Source organism: Plecotus auritus, assembly GCF_963455305.1.
Source record: "Plecotus auritus genome assembly, chromosome: 14".
Classification (NCBI taxonomy): Eukaryota; Metazoa; Chordata; class Mammalia; order Chiroptera; family Vespertilionidae; genus Plecotus; species Plecotus auritus.
In genome coordinates, this window is record NC_137780.1 from 12,603,025 (window position 1) to 12,609,349 (window position 6,325).

Consider the following 6,325-nt stretch of genomic DNA (forward strand, 5'->3'; position numbering starts at 1 on the left):
GAAAAGTCCTTGAGAATAAGGACAATGCTTTGTACAGAATCTCCATGAATAGTATGCACATTACAGATACGGAGTAAATATTTATTAGTGATGTTGACTGGTTTATACATAGCTGAGCTTGCAGAAGGAGATGTCTTCGTGTAAATAACAGGATTTTGTGAGGTCTGTTAATTAAGATCTTTTCCTGCCCGGGGAGGTTACCAGATGATCGCAGGGATTAAAGAAGAGTTGGTGTTTTGTTGACAGCAGAGATATCAAAGTTCAAAGAGGGCTCGGTCAGACAGAGCGGACCCTGCTCTGACACCGCCCCCCCCCCCCCACCACCACCACCACCACATGTGAGAGAAAACCATCCAGTTTGACAGGTTCTACCCAAAAGAGATGTAAGAAAGAACTCTGTGCCCCACCCACCCATCCACCCAAAGGGCCCTTTGAGGAAAGAAGGGGAGGAGGAATGCTGTGTTTGTAAGCCTTTAACAGCCCTTTCGAATGGTTTGTGTATCAAAAACTGTGTCTCAGTTCAAGAGAAGAGGCTTGCTTTTGAAGTTTGGGCAGAATTGAGAAATGGTGACAATGGTATCTTGTTTCCCAGTTGGTTGTCCTCTAAGCCACCAGAATGGGCCATCTGCCCCATGCATGGCATCATAGGGCACTACTAACCTGGCAGACAGGGTCAGGTGTCCCTAGAGGTACCCCAGATGCTACCTGTCGCCACCCTCGGGCTGCAGAGTTAAAGCCACAGAGGACAGAGTGGGCCACATCTGATTAACTGGGCCCCACCTGCTTCAGGTGAAACTGCCAACAAGAAGTTAGCCAAGGTGTTACCCAGGTCCCAGGGGCGCCACCACTACCAAGGAAGGCCCTCGGAATCGAGTCCCTTATGGGCATATGAAGTGGAATTGACCTCCTCCCCCCACATCTAAGCAGGCCAGACTCCTCTCTGCAGGGATAGAAGGAATGAGCCACTTTATACTTTAGTATAATCCTGTCATTTTCCTGAAGTGCAGATGGCCTGCAGGGCCAAATAGATAGTTTCTCCAGCAGTGCAGGCTGCTGGGACCCAGTCTCATCCCTCTTATATGGGAATATTCTGTTTACCCATCAAGGAGGTGTTGGGCTAGGGCCCAGAAGTGCTGGGACTGGCCAGAGAAGGCCCTTAAAAGGGCAAGAATGAAGAAGGCCAGGAGCAAAAAGAAATCGGAATTATAACCGATGCAACACTGTAATCATGTCCAGGGACACAGAGGGGAGGCACCGTGGCTCTGTAGATATGTGCATGATGTACTTTGTAATATGAAAAACCTCTGAGCTCAAGATCGAGTAGTGGCCTTCTCTATGTTTTATACCCTGTAGGTCAATTGCAAAGAAATTAATGTTTCTATCTCAACATGGTAAGAATATATGCATTACATGTATGACATATAATAACATAATGCCCCCACTCATGAGGTACATAGGACTTAATTTAATTCTGGGCTCCCTACAGCACTTAGCACCACGCCTTACACATAGGACACTCTTGATAAATTTGGGAAATCAGTAAATCGAATCTTCCTCCACAGATTTGCTGCCTCAAAGGATGCCAAGAAGAAGCAGAGGTCTATCCCGTGTCCACCCAGGTTCTGCCCACCGCCACAGGGTGTGAGAAGGACATGGAAAATCGGGGACCCTGAAGGGCATGGCCATTCCCCAGGCTGGTCCTGGACCTAGACAAGCCCATGGCCGGGTCCTCTGCTTCCACGGCGGGGGTGCTGCATCCGGGTGGCCCCCAATCTCTACGCCCGGTCAGGGAGTGGGTGAAACTCCCTCCCATGCTTTTCGCCCTCCCACAGCAGCCTTCACGCTGCCCCTCCCATGGTCTCCTCCACGCCCACCCCCACCTCATCCATTCAAAGGAACCTCTCACGTAGCTAATGTGCACCTCTCTGCCATCGCTCATGTGAGTCAACAGAACTAATTGAGGTCGTGGTAGAAACACAAGCAGAGATCAGGGCCAGCGTTAAGCTAAAGCAAAACACAGAGTCTGTGGGAGTTGTGTATGTATGCCTTTCCCGTGTCCATAAGCCGTAGGGACGAGAATGCAAGGTAAATAATTAAGAGATAAGCTTGAGTCCTTGAGCCTGGCATTTGTTTTTCCATCTTGTATATATTTGGTATCTCTCACTTCATCTACATACAGAGAAGTCCATGACAGGGAAATCCTCTACGAACCATCACGTGAGCAGATGATTACATTTTGACTCGATGCACTTTTACATCTGCACTGCAAGCTTAGCCGTGGAGAAGTATCTTGGAAATAGGGGATTTCCAAGTGTCTAAATGTCAGAGCAAGTTCAAAAATAGCCCACTGGAGTGTTTCCCTTGAGCAAAGCAAATAAATCGCCCTCCAAACCCAACATGTCTGGGGTGTGAAGTTTGAAACAAGGGTGGATATCTCTACATAAAAAAACACACAAAATATTGGCAGGCTTGTAAAAGGTTTATGATCAGCCACATATTACGAGATTCTATTTTCAGCAGATGTCTCCCAAAGGAGGTGCCGTCTACACTTGCAAGGAACGATCTAAAAGAGTCACCAAAAAGTAAATATCATGAGTAAAGATTTCCAAAAGGAAAAGTATAGTTTTAAAAACACCAATCTAAAAAAAAAAAAGTTGAAGATTATTTTATCTTGCCACCACCCACACTTAACGGTGTTCCTTTCTTTCCAATGTTCAAACCTTCTGTGTCTCTCCAAGAACCGTGGTTTCACTTCACCTTAGGCATCAGCACTTCTTCGAGTCAGAAAGGGTCTGACGGATCATTTCATCCAACCCTTTCATTTCACATATGACCGATTTTGCAAATTGTATGGAGCACCCGTTACCTAAGAGGCAATGCACCAGGATGTAGGAGAGAGACTAATAGGAAAAAATGCGTGATGCCTGGAATCATTTTACAAATATAATCTCCCTTCTGTCTTAAAGAACTTGTGTATTTATTTGAGGAAACTGATCATGTGTACATCTGGAATAAAGCAGAGACATATAACTGCAACAAGACTGATTCAAACCAAATGCAATCCACAGACTGGCGGAAGTCAGGTTGACTGGTGGGATGTTGGAAGGTGATAGGATCTGGACTAGGTTTGAGGAATGGATGGATTTCCACTAGATCTAAAGTGCAATGAAAAGTTATTTTCCATAGAAGGAATAGTGTTGGTAAAGACGCAAATAGTAGAGAATATGTGTGTCCCAGGAGCTCTAAATGTGTTCGAGGCGATGAAAGAAGTGCCTGAAGATGGAAAGGCGTGGAATCTGGCCAGGTGGAGAAGTCTAATTACGTTTTCACTACTTTTTACAGCATTCTGTTTTAAGTGGAAATTTTGATTAGAGAAAGCAAAGAAGATAGATTATCTATGGGAAAGCATTTGCATCCAACATTGATTTATGACTGAGTTTCTTGGGTCCTAAATCAGAGTTAAGACCTCCTGATGTTGAGAGTTTAGCAGTAAGGATGCTTCTGACTACGAGTAGACAATGTCAACTTCACAAATAAGTCAACTTGCCCAGCACACGTGGCTCAGGGGTTGAGCGTCAACCTATGAACCAGGAGGTCCATAGTTTGATTCTCGGTCAGGGCACATGCCCAGGTTGCAGGCTTAATCCCCAGTAAGGGGCATGCAGGAGGCAGCCAGTCAATGGTTCTCTCTCATCATTGATGTTTCTCTCTCTCTCTCTCTCTCTCTCTCTCTCTCTCTCTCTCCATTTCTCTCTGAAACCAATAAAAAATATATTTTAAAAAATTCTCCAATCAATTTACCACCTTCTCACCCACCTTCATAACATGATGTCAGAATTCTTAATCCCTCAGTCAAGGTAATGTTTTAGTGAAGGCCACTGTTGCATCCTACGTCAAGGGCCTATGATCTGGGCACCAAATGAGTCTCCATAATCATAGGTTGCTACATGGTCATTGAGTTAGGAAATAATGATGATGTTTTGCAAAACCACATCTCTCGTTTCTCAGCCACTGTTTGCTGCTTTGCGATGAGAGGAAATTAAACACCACAACAGCATGAGTCACTTGGTAGCCACCACTTCCCTTTCGTTTTCCTGCCGGTTTTGCCTTTGGAGGCTGCCCACAAGGTCACGGCGGGACCCAGGAGAGTCTCGAATCAGGCTCAGACCAGAGTACCCCGGAGATGTTGTGTCCTTCGTTCACCAAACAGGTAGTCCAGACACAGAGCCAGAGAATTAAAACATCCAACTGAGACACGGCCATGTGGCCTGACTACTCGCAATGATAAAATGAAAGTCCGTTTATGAGCATGGGAAGATGTTCACAACAAATGAAAATGTGTTTACATTGGTGTGTGGGTGTACATCTATCCAGATATTTTCAGCGCATTATATGTAGATGCCTGTGGGGGTGCGGAGTGCTTTTTAAACAAACAAAAACACCTAATGGCAGTCATTCTGTCTTCTAAGGGCTGGTGTGGGTGGTAGGGCCTGGTGTTGATGGGATCAGAATAGCAGAATTCATGCCAGCAGGAGAGTAATCTCCATGCTACTTCCTTTTTGCCTACATGGAGCAGTGCAGACCCATCTTCCTTAAGGTTTTACTCATGTTTAAAAAAAAAGAGTATAGCCCAGCCAGTGTGGCTCAGTGGGTTGAGCATCATCCCATGTACCAGGAAGCTGCTAGTTCCATTCCCGGTCAAGGGCATGTGCCTGGGTTTCAAGTTCAATCCCTGTGTGGGAAGCAACCAATGGATGTGTCACTCTCACATCAATCTCTCTCTCTCTCTCTCTCTCTCTCTCTCTGGCACCCTCCCTTCTCCCTTCTACCTCCTCTGAAAATCAATGGGAAAAAATATCCTTGGGTGAGGATTAAAAAAAAGAGAGAGAGGTACACACACAGTATATAACCTTCTGTTAAAATTTTCATGCCAGCATATAAGAGTAACCAACGCATGCAAAACATTGGGGGGTGAGGGCATGTATGGGAGTGGGGTGGGGGGGGGGCAATGGTAAGATATGTACACATATAATACCTTAATAAAAATTTGAAAAAAAATTTTCATGCCAAATAATCTAGTTTACACATTAGTGTTTTTTGAAGAATCCGTAGGGGCCTGAAATATAAAGCATGTGCATAACTTCCTTCTATGAGGCACGTGTCTTGTGCATTGTTGGCCATAAGGAGAGACTGTGCCAAGTGAATCTCCTCTCCCCTTTTTTTTAAAGGGTGAAAACCCCTCAGGAGATTGTGTTGACAGTTCCAGCAAGGAAGGAGTTGGGATCGTGTTCTCTGGCTTGTGGGATGCGGAGGAATGGCAGGATGCTTGCTGGGAATTTCACCTTATCATTCACTGTTCCTTTGCGTGATCCTTCTCAGCATTGTCATGTCTCGGTCCTACAGTCAGCAGTTCACGGGCAGACATTTGTCCCTAATTTGTTTCTTTATAAAAAAAAATAAAGTTTATTGAGAGGGAGAGAAAGAAGGGAGAGAGATAGAGAGAAATTGATGTGAGAATGTAACACCAATTGGCTGTCTCCTGCACGCCCCCTACTGGGGATGGAGCCTGCAACCCAGGCATGTGTCCTTGACCGAGAATGGAATCGGCAACCTCCTGGTGCATGGGACGCTGCTTAACCACTGAGCAACACCGGCCAGAACCCTAGTTTGTTTCTTGAGTGATTGTGTTTGTAAGGCAGGGACTCTCTGCCACAGGCTTACACACTCCTTGAGGTCCTCTGGGTGTGTTTCTGCAGGGCACCCAGGCCCACAGGCTCCTGGAAGTGTGTTTACCTACGTTTCCTTCCCATGAAGAGCCATAAAGAAAATGACCTTGGCCCCATAATCCTCCCCCCTGATTTACAGACTGAGGCATCCTATTAGGAGTTTTCATTTCAAACCTATCAGTCGGTTGTGTTTTGGCAGGATATCTCAAAGCTAAACATCATAAAGGTAAATTTCATGTTAACTTACAGCTATATAAATGGGAATATCCTTTTCATATTTCTCTTTCCACTTGTGCTAGCGCATAATAGAAATTAAATCCATCTGCCTCCAGCACAGGCGTGGTCTGTTTAGTTACTAAAGACAAGGAGAATAGAAATTAGAAGGGTAGATGGGAAGACACGTTTGGAAATAAACACAGGTACTCAACTCAGACTTCACCGTTTAAAGAGCAAACATCTGTGCTGGTAAAATCCACGAAACTTATTTATTTCCTCATAAAGAATAAGAGAGAAAGATAAAACTTAAAGCTGTGCATGCAAGATTTAGAAACGTTCATCTTTTGAGTGTATGTCACTATTTTATTTCCTTCTCAATAATT